The sequence below is a fragment of the Mixophyes fleayi genome, chromosome 3 (assembly GCF_038048845.1).
Source record: "Mixophyes fleayi isolate aMixFle1 chromosome 3, aMixFle1.hap1, whole genome shotgun sequence".
Taxonomy (NCBI): Eukaryota; Metazoa; Chordata; class Amphibia; order Anura; family Limnodynastidae; genus Mixophyes; species Mixophyes fleayi.
In genome coordinates this window covers 155,320,661-155,341,004 of record NC_134404.1, presented here as the reverse complement: position 1 = coordinate 155,341,004, position 20,344 = coordinate 155,320,661, and the positions used below count along the sequence as shown (strand labels likewise).

Below are 20,344 nucleotides of genomic sequence, written 5' to 3'. Positions count from 1 at the left end.
AAAAGAAAGCACAGAAAAAAATATTAAGCAATGAATGTTACTTGTCAATAATATAGTCATTTATGATTATACATGAAAAGCTAAAAAAATTGTTTTGTTTTATTTATTTCCCTTGGAAAAACATTTATTAGGCTGTCTTTAATGTCCACTCTACATAAAATAAATTTTTACAGTTGCTCCTGATTGCAAACACATATTTTCGAACACATGCTCAGCCATCAGCACTAGAATTCAGAACTTAAACTAGTCTCCTATTTGAAGCAAGAGATACGGCAGAAAAACAGCATACTTTTGCGTGATCTTGAATTTGACTTGGATGTGGCTGCACGGGAAAGACCTTACTGTATATTGCCTATGTGAATTCAGCTATTCCCCACCCAGTTCACTCCCTTAAATCATTGGCTGTAGTAAGTGTCTTTGCGCTCTGAGGTGTCTTGGATGAGTTTTTTTTTGCTGACGATACAGGCGCATTCACAAAATATGCGGCTCAATTACTCAGGCAAGCTGACTTCAGATTTTGGGTCTTGAGAAATGTCCACTTGCAAAGATTGACACAACTCTTCCTTAAGAAAGGATTTAGGATCTCTCCAAGAACCTGTTTTGTTGTTGATTAATTTATGTGACTTTCAGTCATAAACAACATTGAAAACTCATTCTGGTTTGTTCTCTAGATCAAAATATATCTTAGGAATAAAGACTGTACGCATCAAAACCTATATAAATCAGACTTGACACGTCACCTCAATACCATTATTTGGATCACATTTAGGGTTTGATTTACTAAGAATCATATTTGGCTGTGGTTTAGAACCACAGTGCATTGGCACGATTTTCCGACGGTTCTGGTGGGCAAACAGCCACATTTACTATTGAGCAGTTTTAAGGTTCAATGTGAAACCCCCGTGGATGTATGGCGGTATGCAGGGCCAGATTAAGGGAATAGAGGCCCCTGGGCTATGGGGGCTTCCATTCCCCCGAGAGGGTTCCCCCCCGGTGAGCCAAGCCGAGCCTCCCCGCCCTCAACCCCCAAGGCACTTACCTCCTTCTCCTGGCAATGCAGTCCTTCCACGGCGCACTGTACGCCCCCGCCCGCGACCGATCAATACTGCTGTTGAGCACTTAAAAGGGCCCCCTGGATGCCGTAGGCCCCTAGGCTGTAGCCCAGTTAGCCCTATGGTTAATCCGGCCCTGGCGGTATGTAAGGCTCCAACCTGCCGGCGGTTTTGATAGAAACATAGCGGTTTTGCTTTAAAACCTGGCAGTTTCATTTACTGGCGGGATTTTAAAAAGTCACCTTTTTCCTGGTGTTTTACGATTGCCTATTTTCTCTGTCAGGAGATTTAACATCACAAGCACTATTTAAACCAGTGCACTTCCTCTTTCACTTTGATAGGGTTTTGAGGAGCAAAGAGAGAGAAGATAAGAGTTTGGTGTTTAGTGAGTGAGGTATTTTGGTGACTTTTTCTTGAAATGTATCTGCTTGGAGTGTGAGTAGTTCTGTGATTATTTTCTGTGCTGTTGGTTTATTTTCTGTGTTCATTTCTGTCTCATGTTTTTGGTAATTGTTGTAACAGATTCTGGATACTATATTACTAATCTTGATTAGCGCTGGCTTACCTGAGGTGCGGAGTCTAACGATCTCCCCGGTGTTCACCAAGAACCGCCGCAAGGCGGGGTGGGCTTCGCTGCCAGGAGTTGCAGGTCGCGGTCCCCAGGTTCGCCCCAAGATGTAGTACAGCGGAGTGAAGCGGAGGTAGCGGAGTCAAACAAGCCGGTTCGGTACACAGGAATGGAGTCAGGCAGAATCAGAAGGCAATTCGGAGTCAACAAGCCAGGTTCGGTACATGGGTCACAAGAATAGGAGAATGGTCAGCAAGCCGGGTCGGTACACAGGGATAGGAGAACCAGGGAAGTCAAACAGGCAGAGAGCAGCACACAGGTAGACACTGGAAACTGGAAGACACTGCAATCCACGAAGAACAGGAGCCAGGAACAGGTAAGTGTTGCTCTGACACTCAGCGAGTGCCAGAGTGAGGTTTTTATGCTGAAGGGGATTCAAAATCCCCGCCTCTGAGATGTGGTCATGTGACCACCTCCGGGTGTGATCACGTGGTCCTAAATGCGGAAGTGCGGCTTCCGGACGGAGCGGCGGGGATCAGGTATGTCCGTTACAATTGTCTAGTCCTTTGTCTGTATTTTGTGTGTGAGTGTGGTGTGAGTGGCTGAACAGTTAGTATAGTTAGTCATTTGTGTTTGTACTTTAGAGTTTATTGTTTCCTGTTTAGTGTTTAGGGCTATGGAGAGAGCTAGGAGGGGGGTAGAGGCTGAGGAGGGGGAGATGGAGCTGAAGGGGGCAGAGGAAGCTCAGGAAGGCTTAGAGGAGACAGGAGATGGGAGGAAGACTAAGGCAGGCAGGAATATCCATTTTTTACATGATAAAAACTGTGTGTTAGTTCATAATATTGTGCCCTGGTATGAAGTTATTTTAGACAACCTTGCCGACCGTACTCCGCTAAGACGGCGGCGCAAATTATTGGCCCAAGTATGCCAGGCAGTGAATGCCGTGGGCCCTTTAAAGAGGTCAGTGCTTCACTGTAGAAAATGCTTCTCTGACATTAAGAGGCGTCTCAAAGAAAAACTGGCTAAGGAGAGGAGGGCAGCAAGAGCCAGAAGGGATGGGCCACCCCTTCGTGTGTTGATTTCACCACGTATGAGGAGGAGCTGCGGCAAATATTACCCCAAAAAATTGTTGAAGGAGTAAATGTACAGGATACTTTCCAGCATCTGGTGAGTTTTTTTTACTAGTATTTGTATAAGTATTTAACAATGAAACAGCCATGTACTATTTTTAATTAGGTTTATTTTACTCTAACATTTCCAAAGTAGACTGTATACATGAATCAAGTATTGTTACTGCTAACACAGTTTTTGACATTTTTGACACATTCAGTACCGCCTGTAAAAGAGTCCACAGCAAGAACAACTCCTACTCGTCCACCTTCAATCAGGGATGTCACCTCTGAAGACAAAGCTGGTGAGTGTCACCTGTTGTGAAAAAATTGAATGTTTATTTGTTTTTTGCTGTTGCAAATATGAGAAACGTATGATTACATTTCTTTGCGGATTATAGCTGGATATCCTACACAGAGGCTCACCTAATGGTGTTATAGTTAACGCCACTCCACCCTCGGCCAAAAAATTTCTGCAAGCACCAGGGCCGGATTGGCCATCTGGCACTTCTGGCAAATGCCAGAAGGGCCGATGGCTGGATGGGCCGGCCCGACTCCTCCCGTCTTCTTGGTGGCTGGTTTCTCCCCAGGAACCAGCCACCTCTGCTGCGCGCTCCTCAGCTCCCTCCCCCGTTATGCTGTGCACTGGTGCACTGTTACACTGGTGAGTTTCCTTTTTTTTTTTTACTGAAGAGGGGGGGTGCCCGCGATTTTCGCGGGGGTGCCGCAATTTCCGGGGGGGGGTCGCGAGGGTGCCGCGATTTTCGGGGGGGTCGCGGGGGTGCTGCGAATTTCGGGGGGGGGGTCGTGTGGGTGCCCTAACTCATTCTTGCATGTGGGGGTCCAGAGTGTGGAAGAGCCATAGGGTGCTGGGAAAGGGGGTGAGAAAGCCAGGGGGTGCTGGGAGAGGGGTTGAGAGCCAGGGGGTGCTAGGAGAGGGGGTGAGAGAGCCGAAGGGGGTGCTGGGAAAGGGGGTGAGAGAGCCGAAGGGGGTGCTGGGAAAGGGGGTGAGAGAGCCAAAGGGGAAGAGGTGCTGTGAGAGGGGCGAGAGAGCCAGGTGGTGCTGGGAGAGGGGGTGAGAGCCAGGGGGTGCTGGGAGAGGGGGTGAGAAAGCCAAAGGGGGTGCTGGGAAAGGGGGTGAGAGAGCCAAAGGTGAAGGGGGTGCTGGGAGAGGGGGTGAGAGAGCCAGGTGGTGCTGGGAGAGGGGGTGAGAGAGCCAAAGGGGAAGGGTGTGCTGGGAGAGGGGGTGAGAGAGCCAGGGGGTGCTGGGAGAGGGGGTGAGAGAGCCAAAGGGGAAGGGGGTGCTGGGAGAGGGGGTGAGAGAGCCAAAGGGGAAGGGGGTGCTGGGAGAGGGGGTGAGAGAGCCAAAGGGGAAGGGGGTTCTGGGATAGAGGGTGAGAGAGCCAAAAGGGGTGCTGGGAAAGGGGGTGAGAGAGCCAAAGGGGAAGGGGGTGCTGGGAGAGGGGGTGAGAGCCGAAGGGGGTGCTGGGAAAGGGGGTGAGAGAGCCAAAGTGGAAGGGGGCGCTGGGAGAGGTGGTGAGAGAGCCAAAGGGGAAGGGGGCGCTGGGAGAGGGGGTGAGAGAGCCAATGGGAAAGGGGGCGCTGGGAGAGGAGCTGAGAGAGCCAGGGTGGTAGGGGGTGCAGGAAGAGGAGTGAGAGAGCCGGGGGTTAGAGGGTGCAGGAAGACGTGTGAGAGAGCCAGGGGAGTAGGTGGTACAGGAAGATGTGTGAGGGCCAGCGGAGAAGGTGGTGCAGGGGGTTAAGTGAGAGGGACAAAGGAGAAGATGGTGCAGGTGCATAGGTAAAAGAAAGTGTAAAGGGAGAGACATCTTAAGAATTCGAATGTCAGGGATGCAGCTATCATAAAACACAAGTAGTAATGAAGAATGGGAATGCATAGAGGGGACAAGTGTTAAAAAAAATAAAAAATCAAGCCTTCATACTCCATTCACTTATATTTTCTATACCCCCACTCCTAAATTTCTGCTTCGACCACTGCCCTCTATTCCTGCTCCCGACTGCCTGTGTGAGCTGACAGCTGCTGATCCCTCCTCGCCCAGCGCGCCTAGTAGGAGAACAGAACACAGGATGCCATAATCAGGTAAGTTCATATATTTTCTCGTGTGCAATATGTTTTTAACCATCCTTTCTTGAACTGGGGACACTACAGCGTATCCAATAATGTTTAACACTATGTATTGCTCATTATTGCGCTGTAATGTTTTTTGCATATTTATCTGTACAGAGATTTTTAATTAAGAGGAAAAAACATTGCTTGTCATAAATTTTATCTGTAATTGTGTCAATATATATTTTTTTGTTTGCATTGTAAATTATGTATTAAGCTGCTCTTGGGACTCACACTCAGTATCTGATATGCTGTACCAATTTTTATTTGTGAATGAGTTTTTGTCTGAGATTTACTAATGATTTGGGGGCACTACTATGGCATAATGTTATTTGGGGTCACTATTGTGGCATAATATGATTTGGAGGCACTGTTGTGACATAATGTGCTTTGTGGGCACTACTGTATGGTATATGTTTTGGGGGCACTACTATGCCATAATATGATTTGTGGGCACTTCTGCATGACCTAATATGAATTGAGAGTAATACTATGTGGCATAATATGACCTTGGGGCACTACGATGTGGCATAATATGAACTGGGCACACTACGGTGTGGCATTATATGAACTTCTGCCAAAGGCAAGCCTTTCATTGTTGAATATGACGGGAGCCCAAAGAAGTTGCTGTATCGGGGCCCAAAATTCTTCTTGTCAGCCCTGCCTGTGAGTCAAGGGGGTAGACGTCTCCAGGTAAATAATCTAAATGTTTCCTATCTAATCAAACTGATGGATCACATCCAATTATTTCTCACCCACCTCCTCTATCCCCCTTAATTTATATACTGTGTTATTTAAAATGAATAGAAAAGACGCATATCCAATTATTGTAGTAAAACAAAAATATTTTTCTCTGACATTTTGCTGTAGATGGAAATACTTTTAATGCGGTCGTGTGGGTTCAACTGATCATTCAATAGTTATGTTTTTTTTAGATATATGTTAGTTTTATTTCCTGTGGAATGATTCATGAAAATTCTGCCATTACTATTTAATTGAGGGAAAAGGGTACCTGTTACCTATATGTGTGTGTAAGTTCTCTGTTCATTGTTGCTATTTTGTGGGTGATTTGAAAAAAGCAAAACATTGTTTCCTACAGTGGCGTCTGTATAATTGGTGGTATTGCTGTAGTATGGGGTGGCGTGCTGGTGGCAATGTTGTAGTGTGTTTGGTGCTTAGTATTGCTAATAAGTAGGAGAGGGTATTGCTGTAATGTGGGGGGTCATGCTGGACGCTGTAATGTGGGGGGTGATGCTGGACGCTGTAATGTGGGGTGTGAGGCTGGACGCTGTAATGGGGGTGATGCTGGTTGCTGTAATGTGGGGGGTGATGCCGGTTGCTATAATGTGGGGGTGATTGATGTAGTATGAGTGTGTGTGGGGGGTTATTTATTGCTGTAATTTGGGTACTAATAATGTATTGTCATGGTATTTATTGATGTAATTGGGGTGCTAATAATGTAATGTTGAGGGTCATTAGGAGAAATAAATACCCCCCCCCCACACACACCCTCATACTACATCATGTTGTACTGCGCCAGCATCAGTGTGCAACAATATAGTGCATGGAGCCCACAACACGTGGGCCTGTGTGCTTTAAATGTCAGGGCTGATTTTTAGTCCCAGTCCGGGCCTGGCAAGCACCATAATACATTTTGCATTTTTAAAAATGTATTTAATAAAAATCAACCCAAAAATAGAGGATAACTGTGGATTGCTTAGAACGATACATCACTAACATTCACAGGCCGGTCCTATATGTGTACTAGTCATGATAATAGAGAATGTTAAATGATCTGTAGGTAAACCAGTGTTAAAAAACAAAACAAAACAAAACAAAACATGTGACTTTAAATATACTTACCATTTTAATTTATTTACAGGTACTTCCTAATATCAAGCTAGTCTTCTGGATCAATCGCAGATGTTATCTCCTACAGAGCCAGAGGAAGACACATTAGTCCAGTCCCGTAATTAGACATTTTAGTGCCCTGGGCGAGACAGGGCACCGGCGCCCCCATCTTAGTGGGAGTGACCTTTATCGAGCGGGTGTGGTCAACCTATTGTGAAGGTGTGGCTAGCGCTTTTCCTTCTGTGTGTCTCACTGTTATTCCTGAAAGCTGTAATGAAGCCCAAAGATGGTTAAAAAACTTGTACCTATACACAAAAACTAAACCCTGCCTCAGTGTAATTATGCATTACAGATGAGAATTTGACTTACCGTTCCTCTCTCAGTGATGGGGTGCAACTGAAAAGACTGGTCCGTCCACTGTGACCTGAGATAGGTCAGGTGACGCGTTTCTTCTTCTCTAGTTGTTTTACCTAATCCTTGTCTGGGGCACAGGGGTAAGCCTTAAAAGACTTAAGACTTAAAACAAAATTAAAAATAATATAGCAATCCCAGACAGTGTAGCCTCTTCATATACATATCACTCTCACAATCCCAAGCAAAATGTACAAACAACACTCTTGGCAGAGTGAAAGGTGATGGCATTGGGAGAGATACAACTGATTTGATCCGATATAGGCCATATATTTTCCTACATATTAAAGATATGCAGTAAAACTGGATATATTTTTTTTAATGCGTTAATGAGCATCAGGTTCCAATTAAACAGGTGACCGCGTTCTCATTACAGTGTCTTGACCATGTGAAGATGTGCGCTCTCTGATTTTAAAAATGTCCTGGCAGAAATAAATAGAATAACTCCTTATATTCTTTTTAAATGTTGAATTCTATAAATTGCAGAGGTGGAGAGGTGCTTGGTTACATAGGGAGAGGAATCATTAGCAGAAAGAAAGAAGTAATAATGGCACTGTATAGGTCATTGGTACAGCCTCATCTAGAATACTGTGTTCAGTTCTGGAGGCCATATCTCCAGAAGGATATAAATACATTAGAGACTGTACAAGGAAGGGCAACTAAAATGGTGCATGGCCTACAGCACAAAACTTACCCGGAAAGACTAAATGATCTTAATATGGATAGTTTTGAGCAGAGAAGGGAAAGGGGGGGACATGATAGAAACTGTCATATATATGAAGGGTTTTAACAAGGCACAGGATGGAATCATTCTTCAAAGGAAAAGAAATATTAGAACACAAGGACATGTACTGACACTGGAGGGAAGTAGGTTCAGAGGAAATTTGAGGAAAAACTACTTCAGAGAGAGGGCAGTGGATAAGTGGAATAGCTTCCTATCAGAGGTGGTAGAGGCTAATACTGTAGAGCAATTTAAACATGCTTGGGATAGACATTAGGATATAGTTATATAGAACTAAGGATCAAATAGGGTTTGAGGTTACCATAGGTTAAAAATTGGGCAGACTAGATGGGCCAAGCGGTTCCTTGTCGTCAAATTCCATGTTTCTATGGAGAGATTCTAGCACAGTGTAGAATATTAAATCATCATCATCATCTCCATTTATTTATATAGCGCCACTGATTCCGCAGCGCTGTACAGAGAACTCATTCACATCAGTCCCTGCCCCACTGGAGCTTACAGTCTAAATTCCCTAACATACACACGATTAAATGATTTGGTGTGCTGGGATATAAAAGAGACATGTGGGGAAAAAGCACAGACTGTTATCAAAGTGACTTTTATTTGTCTCCAGATTTTGCATATGTGACTGTGGGCAATTTATTGCTTCATATTTACCTTTTCAGCTTCTCTTCTATACTTCTGTACTCTTCTTCATTATTCTTCTTCTGTATTCTGCTGGCTGAAGACAGTCCTCTTCTGCCTTCCCAGTACAGCCGCCGGTGTGCTGTAACTCCTGGCTCTTCCCGGCTCCTCTAAGTCCACTAGCAGCGTCGTGACATCAAATGCTGTGGGAACAGAGGGCAAAGTTCACAAGCCAGGAGGAGCCGGGTGCTGGGCACCATTTTAGAAATGCTGAGCCGCAAAGTGTCCAGCGCCGGTAATCTGTAGTCTGCAGTCACAGAACCAGGGCACAGAGGCAAGTAGCACACAGAGGAAGGGTGGCAGAGGCTTACACACACACAGAAGGAGTGTAGCAGAGGCTGACACACACACACACACACACACACACACACACAGAGGGAGGGGGCAGAGGCTGACACACACACACACACAGAGGGAGGGAGGCAGAGGCTTACACACACACACAGAGGGAGGGTGGTTGAGACTGACACACACTCATAGAGGGAGGGTGGCAGAAGCTGAGAAACACACACACAAAGGGAGGGTGGCTGAGGCTGACACACACACACACACACACACACAGTGGGAGGGGGCAGAGGCTGACACACAGAGGGAGGGGCAGAGGCTAAAACACACAGAGAGAGGGGGCAGAAGCTGACACACACACACAGAGGGAGGGGACAGAGGCTGACACACACACACACACACACACACACACACACACAGAGGGAGGGGGCAGAGACTGACACACACACGCAGAGGGAGGGGGCAGAGGCTGACACACATGCAGAGGCTGACACACACAGAGGGAGGGGGGCAGAGGCTGATACACACACACACAGAGGGAGGGGGGCAGACGCTGACACACACACACAGAGGGAAGGAAGCAGAGGCTGACACACACACACACACACACACACACAAAGGAGGGCAGAGGCTTACACACACAGAGAGAGGGGGTTGAGGCTGACACACAGAGGGAGAGGGAGGGGGGCAAAGGCTGACACACACGCAGAGGCTGACACACACAGAGGGAGGGGGCAGAGGCTGATACACACACACAGAGGGAGGGGACAGGCTGACACACACACACACACACACACACACACAGAGGGAGGGGGCAGAGACTGACACACACACGCAGAGGGAGGGGGCAGAGGCTGACACACACGCAGAGGCTGGCACAAACAGAGGGAGGGGAGCAGACGCTGACACACACACAGAGGGAAGGGAGCAGAGGCTGACACACACACACAAAGGGGGCAGAGGCTTACACACACAGAGGGAGTGGGTTGAGGCTGACACACAGAGGGAGAGGAGCAGAGGCTAAAACATACCCACAGGTGGGGGGGCAGAGGCTATAACACACACACTGAGGGAGGGGGACAGAAGCTGACACACACACACAGCGGGAAGGGAGCAGAGGCTGACACACACACACACACACACAAAGGGGGCATAGGCTTACACACACAGAGGGAGGGGGCATAGAAGGAAAGGAGAGCAGACAAAAGTTGTCATGGGAATTTATTGAAGAGGGTGAAGCTCTGCCCACATTCTGATAGCTCCGCCCCTCCAAAGTCTGTGAAATGGGAGGTATGCCAGCACTGCCTGTCACACACAGAGATGGGGGCATGATTGAGGGGAGAGAGTCTGAGCGAGCCTCACATGCTGAGTCTCCGATGCCCACCCTTAATAGAGCATGGGCTCTGCGGCATTCTGCAGCCTGCTGTCACAGAGCCAGAGCAGAGAAGCAAGTAGCAGACGGCTGCTGCGCCCCCTTGGACTTGCGCCCTAGGCGACGGCACAGCCCGCACATGCCTAGTTACGTCTCTGCATTAGTCACATTAGAAGTGGTTGAAGTACCCATGTCTAGCTGCCAGGAACACCCCACTGCTACTGTGAGAGAGTCACATCAGCAGCCAACTCCTCCTTCTTAACTTGATACAGGCCAATAGCCAATTTCCAGGTCCAACAATCTTATTCTATGGAGCCCCAAACTAGACACACGTCTCATAGTGTAGGTCATTAGAGGTGTGGCTACCACACTAATACAGAAAATAACGTAGTTTTAAATAGGATTGCAGCTGCTATAGACCAATCAAATTTATGCCTGATTCAAATGACAGGTGGTATGGAGGCGTTACACTCCACTGTAAAAGAGGTAAATGCCAATGTGCATAGGATGACAGCACAAATTCACCATGAGATCATATCAGGGTTACCTGTGCCAATTTCATCAGGAGAAACAAGTCTGGCTAGTACGCCTGGTCAGTCCGTAGAAAGTTCTCCCCCAAGGCGAGGTCTCTGCACCAGGTGTGGCCGAGGAAGAGGAGAGAGTGCTTCCAGAAGCGTACATGTACCTGCAAAAAGGCACAAGTAACACAATGTGCGGTCCTAAATTAATATATATTTTAAGTTATTGGTTTGCAATTCATGCAATATATTTATTTGTGGGTCAGTTATATGGTGCAATATTTTCTGCCTTTTTTAATTTTACTGTGCACATTGTTGTGCTTGATTATGCAATAATCAGTTATACTTTATCTTACATAACACAATAAATGTATTTACTATTCAAATGAAAATGTTTTTTTTCTGCCACTGAAACAACACTGGTATACTGGGTTTTAAAAACTTGTAGAAATTGCTCTAAACGCATTCATAGTTGTAGTTCACTTACCAATCAAAATTCAAGGTTGCCCATGAGGAGTGTAATGAATCGGGGTCTTAGTCCTGTTTACACCACTCGGTGGTACCATATCACTGTACATCTCCATCCTGCTCGAATGCAACATTCTGTCCTGGGACAAGCGTGACTTCTGTCTGCAGTACAGGAGGCTGCCATCTTGGGTGAGACATTTGTTAAACATCCAATCTAATCCACCAATTAGCTTCCTCTCCAGACTATAAGAGTCTCCTCCTACACTCAGCTAATTGCCAGTGAAACACTTTCCTGGTTCCAGATTACCTCAGTTGCTGTTTGTTTGCTACTTTATTCTGCCTGCTGTATACACATCTCAACCATCAACCCTTCGTGTGATTTCAGCTTCATCCTGTTTGCTGCTTCTTTCCGCCTGCTGTATACAGATTTCAACCATTTACCCTTTGAGTAAATTAAGCGTCATCCTTTTGCTGTTTTATGGACTTCAACCATTTACCCTTTGTGTGAATTCAGCTTCACTCTGCTTGCTGTGATACAAACTTTAATCATTAACCCTTTGTTTGAATTCAGCTTCATCATGTTGCTGTTATATGGACTTCAAACCAGTAACCCTTTGTGTGAATTCAGCTTCACTCTGTTTGCTGTGATACAAACTTTAACCATTAACACTTTGTGGTAATTCAGCTTCATCCAGTTGCTGTTATATGGACTTCAAACCATTAACCATTTGTGTGATTTCGGCTTCATTCTGCCTGCTGAAATAAAGACTTTGTCTATTTATTCCTCGTATGGATTCACTTTCATTCTATCTGCATGTGTACAGATTCCAGCTGTTACCTTCTGTGTGGATCCTTCTCTCACCAATTTATTCCTGTCTCTCCTACTGGTTATCTCGGGTAGTAGGTTGTTGTTCTGAGTCATGCACTTTCCTGAGCCATCTCTGTGTCTCGGGGTACAGGCTTCCAGTTCCAGGCCTAACCCAGGTTCTGAATTGTCCAGGGCCAGTTCCAGGCTTATTCTGCTCAGGAGGTTGCCACCCCTGTATGTCTTCTGCATTAGTTCTGAGTCTTCCCAGTTACAGTTGTGATAATGTATTTGTCTGAGTTTCTGAGCTCTTGGAGGGACTGAGTCTCTGTTCGTGTGTTCAGGTCCTCCCTGTTCCCACATCCAGGTTCCAGTCCATCAGGTCCAGATTTCAGGCATCTATTTCAGTACTGAGTCCAGTCCAACATTCTTCCTACTTACATTCAGTATACAGGATTAGAGCAACTCTATGAGCAAGACATTCATCCAAGTTTCCACTATACTCCTGTGACAGCTAGTACCAAAGGTCCAGAGACGGAACCCAGAAAACCTATTGCCCTGACAAGGAGTACACACTACCCTCTGGTTCAAAAATACAAACTCTACAACATAGAAATAAAAACAAAATAAATAGTGCATTGCTCACTCTTCAAGCAAATGTAATAAAAAATAGTGCTTTTAATATAGAACATTGTGCATCATTAATATTTATACCCACCATTAACATTCAAATATTAGCAAACATTTATTTTAATTATATATATATATATATATATATATATATATATATATATATATATATATATATATATATTCAGAATTATCTTTACTAAATGATTTAAAAAATAATACAACATAATATAGTGAACACTTAAAATGTACCGAAACATTTATTCAAACTTTATTTGGGCCCTTTATTATATAAAAACATATTGGACTAATCATTTAACATTCAATGCTGCTTTCTCTTATGTTCTGAATGGCAAAATAGAGTATGTTGTTTGATCAATCTCACCATTCACAATCACCTCTTTTATTTTGGCTGTTTGAATCGTAGTTTTGCGGCAGTTTTGCCAACTCCAGCTTAGTAAATCTGACTGTTTGCATGTTCATCATTATTAAATGATGTTTGTGATGGTTTTGGAAAATGTCAAATCTGCCCATTTTACCGGTGGTTTGAGGTTTAGTAAATTCAGCAGTTTATAAACCGCCAGAAAAATAGCCGTTCAAACCGCCCTTTAGTAAATCTAGCCTATAGGCTTGATTGAAAAAATGCACCATCCCACTCTCCCATCACAGTCGGATCTTAACCACATATTAACTGATGGCCATTGGTATACCTACGCCTCCAGTTTCATTCATTCTATCATCCCCTCATGTGCTTCCTATTAAACCATTACCGGCTTCCTTCATTCAATCCTATGGCATCTTTAAAAAATAACAACTCACTAGAGCTGCCATGGAGGCCACATAATCCAAAATCCTCTTATCCCCTGTATCCAAGTCTCCTGACCTCCTGCTCACTCCCATTTTTAAGGAGGAGAGAAATAGAAGTGGTGTCCAGTAGACAGTTTTTGCAGAAACAGGAATATGAGTTCTCGATGTGTGACCCCCATCTCCAGAGACCCCTTACTGGATTAACAGAAAACTAACCCCATGCCCTCTGGTATGTCCTATCAGGACTGTCCTCTATAATGCTAGATCTATAAGAAACAAAATATGATAGAATTCACAGGGACAGTTGGATTCTTTTGCCGTCTAACGAGGTGAAGGTTTTCACCATGGACCCCCACAAGGAAGTTGGGGCTTTGCTGCTTAACTCCGGTTCTCCAGAATGGGTACCAGGTGAGAGTGACTGGAGATGATTAACCGACAAGAAGAGACCAGAATAGAAATGAATACAGAATATCAGGATTAGCTGAAAAGCATATAGCACTGGATACCAGCATTTACTGAATGAGAACGAGTACAGGATACAAGGATTATCTGAAAAGCATATGGCACTGGATAACAGTGGAATACAGAGGAGCCAACTAATCCAGCATCTTAGCAGGCTACAGGACATGAAGATCTGGCACCATATTGCTTAAAATAGTGTGAAGAGTGTGGGTGTGTGAAACACAATCGACCAATGGCTGAATAGACAATGGCATGTGCAGACCTGAATCAAAGATGGCAGCCGCCATGTGAAGAAGGAGGACCTGTCACCGCCAATGGGAAGACCGACAGAGGAGGCCTGTCTTGCGAACTGGACCCTGGTAAGTGAGGCAAAGTGTCCGGCGTGTGACACAAGACTGCTAAAATTCCTGAGCTTACTGAATCATCAGATATAGCATGTAGTATGGAAACCTGGCTAGATAAAAAACACAGCCCCTATTTCAGAAACTACAGTCCCGGCCAATTACTTTGTATCCCATTGCTCAAGTCAGGACCACAAAGGAGGTGGAGTGGCAATCTACTATTTGAAATAGTTTAAAAATAGTTTAACAAAGTGTAAATTTCTCTCATTTGTGTGCATTGTGACCTGGAGTCCTACAGGTTTGGGTTTCAGAGTCTTTCTCATCTACCGCCCTCCTGAAGATGGGAAGATATTTCTGCAAGAAATCATAGACATTGTTGCTGGTCAGGTGCAGGAGCATTAAAGATGGTTATCATGGGGGATTTCAATGTGTGAGTCAATGATTAAGTCTTACCCCTTGGTAAAGACCTTTTCTGTACCATTAATGCTCTGGACTCCACATAAGCTCTTCCCATTGCTACTCATAAAAATGCTCACAAACTTAATATTGTTTTCCAGATTTTGAAGTCTATGGCCTAACATTAACCAAACAGAACAAAATGCAGATGAGTCAAAATAGCACTTAATACTACAAATATAGGGAATATGGAACATCAAGTGAAAAATGCATGCAAGTACAATAAACATTTACACTTGCAGAGTGTATGATGTTGTCTAAAAAATCCTCCATAAATGTATACATAACGAAAAAGGCCACAATAGTGTAATATTGTCAAGAAAAAATACAAAAATGTATAGCCAATTTTAAACTCACATTAAACAGATAATTCACTTGCATTTATTTCATTTTTGCAGGATTCCTCCTTTCCCTCTCATATTGTTTGCATGCCAAGTTGAAAAATAAACAGGAGAACTTCTCTCCTGAGTAACATTTTTTAAAAACACTTTAATCTGTTACTCTTACAATATAAAACACCAACAATAGTCACTTAATAAAAACATTCCTGTTGTCAGTACTTTAGGACTCCTACCAGATGTCCAGTGTTAGCCAAGCATGTATTCCTCCGTCAGCTACAGATAAGGATCCTGGTTGTAATTGCAGCATGAAAGGTGATCTTTAATTGGAAGAAACCCAGCTGGTGGTAGGTACTCCTAATCATTCATCCACCACCACCACATTTCAATACAATGGCATATTTCTCGTTTAACAACCTGCTTTAGCCATTAATCTCAGGAATTAATATAATTTAATTTATATAACACATGATACATCTATTACACATCACTTCCTACCTTAATCGAAATAAAAAATGTCTATATTGTACATCAAACTGAGTATATAATGGAATTGAAACTCCTATTACATTATCATCAAGTCAGATCATATGTAAGCCAGCCCGACGATTTTTTAAATCCCATAATACTGAACGGCAGTGTCAATAAGACACCTTAAACAGGGTGCATTCTATGGTATCAAGAAGTACTAATTCAAATAGGGAGTTAAGTGTGAGAGATATTTCACATGACCTTAACATAGGTATGAAAATTTTAAATTCCTTCCTGGCTTGAAAACATGAGTTATCTGGCCACTTAGGCTAGCTTTGAAAACTTAGAAGTAGCAGTCGTTGTTGAACTTACCCTATTTTAGTTTCCCATCACTTGTGATCTTGACCCAGCCCTAACAAACCTAATAGGGTGTATCAATGTAATTGGTCCAGTATTTACCAAAATAGTATAATACTCTTTGCAGTGAAGCATTTTTTCTGAACCATTAAAGGAAGCAGTTATCAGACCTTTTCTAAAAGAAAACCTTCTTTAGTCCCAGACTACATGGATAACTACAGACCTTCCATTTTAATGGAAGGTTTTTGAAAAAGTAGTTGCAACCCAACTGGAAACCCATCTGTCAACCCATGTCATCTATGATCCATTCCAGTCAGGATTCAGGAGATGACATAGTACTGATCCATGACCTCTCTGCAGTATTTGATACTATAGACCAAGAAATTCTAATAGAACACCTGAAGAATTTCTGTGAACTGGGTGGCACAGTTCTTTCACAAAATTTCTCTATGACAGGTCACTGAGTGTGTCCTCAGGAACTCATTCATCTGCACCAGTCATGCCGCATAACTCAGGGCTCTATCCTATCTTCCATGCTATTTGCAGTATACATGTTACCACTGTGTAAAATAAAAACGGACATCATAGCCTGGATAAACACTGCTATGCAGATGATACTCAACTGGGCCTGTCCTTTGCTTCAATCCCAGACACATGAAAAGTCCCTACAACCTACTTGACGTGGTCTTCACCTATAGCAGCTGCCATTCCCATAAACTGCTACATGCTCACCCCAGAACTTAACTCAAAGTAGTAGAGACGTATGAATGTGTTGGCTTTGAGTGCGTACACATGATACTAGTTTGGCAGAGCAGGAGTAACAGAAGTGAACTAGAATGACAGGAAGCAAATAGCTGGCTAAATCAGACAGATGGCTAAAACAGGATGATCCAATAAACTAGGTCACAGGTCAGTACAGGCAGAGGTCAGAGAGCAATCCAGTGAACAATGACAGAGGAAAGGAAAGGAAAGGAAATGGTCAGAGAATAATCCAGTAAACAATACCAGAGGTCAGGACAGGAAGCGGACAGATAATAATCCAGTGAACAAGGCCTGTGGTCAGGACAGGCAGTGATCAGGGAGTAATCCACAAACAAAGCCACAGGTCAATACTAAACATAACAGAAAGCAATGCAATACACTAGCAGGTACAGCAGAGTATGAAATCTATCACCAACAGGGCAGCTCTAATGTCCCTATCCTATGAGAACCCTGGAGCCAATCAAATGAGTTCTCAGAAGCAAGGAAGTCATTAGACTGCTGGATACTGCATCTGGGTAGCTTAGTGTGGAGGTGTCTCCGGTGAAGACCCCCGCCAGCGCTGTGTCCCTGGAGGGACAGAAGATGCTGGAGCTGGTGCCCGTGAAGAGGGCGAAGATGTCCGCCAGCGCTGTGCCCCTGGAGGGGCTGAAGAGGTGCCCAGCAGGAAGAAAGAAGAGGAGAAGTACTCACCCGTCCAACGATCCAGCGGTGAGTATCGTGGCTTCTTTACTGCAGGTCCTGTGCGCGAGGGAAGGATGAGCCAATCGGGGCTCATCTTTCCCCGCTGGCCAATCAGCGGCCGGATGCGCAAGCCAATCGAGGCTCGCGCCCAGCCATTTAAAAGATTGGCGCCGACGCGAGCCAATCAGCGCTCGCGCCGGCTAATGACGTCACGCCGGTGACTATATAAGTCGCCGGGTGGCGCCATTTTGTCAGAAAGAGTCCGGTGGCGGAGCGAGAAGGACGTCGTGGGACGTCCAGAGAAGAAGAAGACTGGAAGCAGCGGAGTTCGTCGGTGGGGAGCCCTTGTAAGGGCTGAGAGCGCCCCCGCCCCAGCAGCAACAGGAGATCCAGCGCCGAAGAGGAGAAGAGGCGCCGCCGGCTGGAGGGTCTGGAAGACCCGGAGAAGGAAGAAGACGGCGTGGCAAACTGAGATTTCTGCGCAGAGCAGGTAAGTTGATTCAGCGTTAAATTCGGGCACTAGGCCCGGGGCCACGGTCGGGCACAAGGCCCGTTGGCACAGTAAATTAGGGGCACAAGGCCCAGGGACCTGGGCACTAGGCTCCTACTAATTAGTGGGCCAGTAGGCCATAATATTGGTGATAAAGGGGACAAGCCCCTGTTAGTTAGGCAGGGGGCGTGAGAGCCCCAGGTATAAAAGGGCACAAGGCCCTTAGGTAGTTAGTGGCCTAGAGGCCATAGGAAGGCCAGAGGGCCTGGTTAGGGGCTGGTAGCCCGTAGGCTATAAAGGGCACATGGCCCTAGTAGATAGCTAGGGAGGCCACAGGCCTCGGTAGGCAGGGGCTAGGACCCCTAGGTAGCAGGGCACAAGGCCCTAGTTAGTGGGCTCAGAGCCCTGAGGTAGAGAGGGGGCTGAGGCCCATTAATCAGAGCACAAGGCTCTGTGTGCAACTGGGCAAGAGGCCCATTGTGTGAAGGGCAGAAGGCCTTGGAGGTGGTGAGATAGAGGCGTGGGAGCCTGGTGAGTGTAGGCGCGGTCCTGTGTGAGGTGAGCACACGTAGTTAGGAGGTACAGTAGAGCGGAGGCTCCTGTGGTGCTGTAGCAACCTGCTGGTTGGCTAACAGCGGTGTGCTCTGGTAAGTAGCTTACAAAGTACTGTATATTGTATTCTGTCTGTGAGGCGGGTATTGTTGAATTACAGTATTTTGGGTGTGCTACGTATTTGTGTCCAGGGGCAAGACGTCAGGCCCCCATTAAAGGTAGGCTCTTGTTCCTGTGTTGTTCTGTGCTAACCCGTGCTGTGGGGACAAGTGTAGTTACCAGCATACACATAGTCAGGGAGAACACACGTAGTTTTCCTGTTCCTTAGGTCCCCGGGGTCACACTGGTACCCAGAGGGGGTGGCTGAGTGAGTTGGTGGCAGTGCAGCACACCTTGAGGCAGTTCCAGGGGTTCTGATTGAGGGTCCTCAAAGGCCGGTTCCGTGCAGGTGGACCTGTGGTTCCGGACATAGGGACACGTGTGAGATACCCGAGTACAGGCAGTCGGGCGGTTCAGTTCGATCGGCTGTTCCATGCGGCAGTCGGCCAGCGGGTTAGTGTGCTGTTCCACTGAGCCTCAGCCGGGCTTAAAGAACCGGCCCTTAGTGCCTGTGGGTGACCCCATAGCAAGAAGGCAGCTTCTTGGTACGACCTGGGTGAGGGGGTTAGGAACCGCCCTCCGGTTTAGTCCGTGAACACCGGCTGGTGTTCCCCGTAGTGTGTAAGTGAGCAGTTCCGTTAGTGCACCACACCTAGTTAGTCATAGTGGTTTGACTTAGTTGCGTTGCCGACCATTAGAACGTTGTTAGGGTCGGGTCGCTGTTGTAGTCAGTCCAGTTTTGTGGGTGCCATCTTTAGTCTCACCGTTAGCGTAGAGGGAGGCTGTGTGTTCTTGTCATCCGCAGGTATTGGGGAGGTGCAGGAGAACCGGATCGGAAGTGGGAGTGTCCCAGTGAGTATTATGCCCGATTCCCCCTTTCGGTTAGGCCCTCACCGGCAGGTGTGTGAGGTACTTGAGGCGGGATTAGTCCTCGGACTAGTCTTGGTCTTAAGTGCCTGTAGTCCCCCGCGTCTTGGCAAGAACAAAGAGAGGGGGCGGCAAGTGAGCTTGGACTGACCGTGTCCTCATTCTTTGCCGTAGTCTCGGACAGCCCTTACCTGGTAGGCACGGCCGTAATCTCTGTCTCTATCTTAGAGGGACGTGATTGGAGGTGACAGGGGTTGCGGCTGCGGATCTGCTGGGATTGGATCGCAGCTGGGATATCGGAGGCGGACTGGAGGTGACCATCGTTGTTAAGGTAAGTTCTTTTGTGTTGCGTCTGTCCCTGTCTTTCCCCGCAGGGGGCGTTACATTAGCAACAAAGTAAAAGACAACAGTAGCTCGAGAAAGTGTTTAAGAAATTTGTAAAAAATAGACTCAAGACCTGTTAACTCAAACATTTCATTAATGCACCTCTACTTCCATAATACTTAGCTGTCTTTTCTGTGTTCTGTTAATCTGTTATATGTTTATTTTGTATTGTGTTTTCTTATTGTGATAATGTAAAGTGCTCTGAGAGAATCACTAGCTGAAGGAAGCGCCAGCAAAGATTCTGCATAATAGACTTTGAAGCAGATATGGCTCTGTACTGTACATTAGATTGGGCAGGGATAAGACTCTGTATATTACAGTCAGCAGGTATGGTTCTGCATATTACATTTGGATCTAGATATGTACTGGTTGATTTTGGGAGGAACAGGCTCATGGAAATTTTCAAGTACTCTTTGGGGGCCCTGGGTTAGAAAAGAGAGCTGGTTTTCAGATGCTTTGCAGATAGAAATGTTAACATTTCTTAGGCTTTTATAAGTACTCACAAATACCTATTACTTGAAAGTATAGCAGTTAGGTAGGGAGAAAATTCCATTAAGAAATGTTTAGATTTGATTGGATATTATAATAAAATGAGTTGGATTAGGTGCAATAGTATTTCATTTAGAGCAGAAATGTTTAGATTTGATTGGATAT

General features: G+C 45.5%; 1 long non-coding RNA gene across 1 annotated transcript; it reads right to left on the bottom strand.

The window, feature by feature from the left end:
- Positions 1 to 4,702: 4,702 nt before the first annotated feature.
- LOC142142800 (uncharacterized) lies at positions 4,703 to 8,955 on the bottom strand. Its single transcript, XR_012689336.1, has 3 exons — positions 8,519 to 8,955; positions 6,721 to 7,224; positions 4,703 to 4,794 (listed from the first exon to the last, which is right to left on the bottom strand). It is a non-coding gene; the product is annotated as an uncharacterized LOC142142800 (long non-coding RNA).
- Positions 8,956 to 20,344: the final 11,389 nt, after the last annotated feature.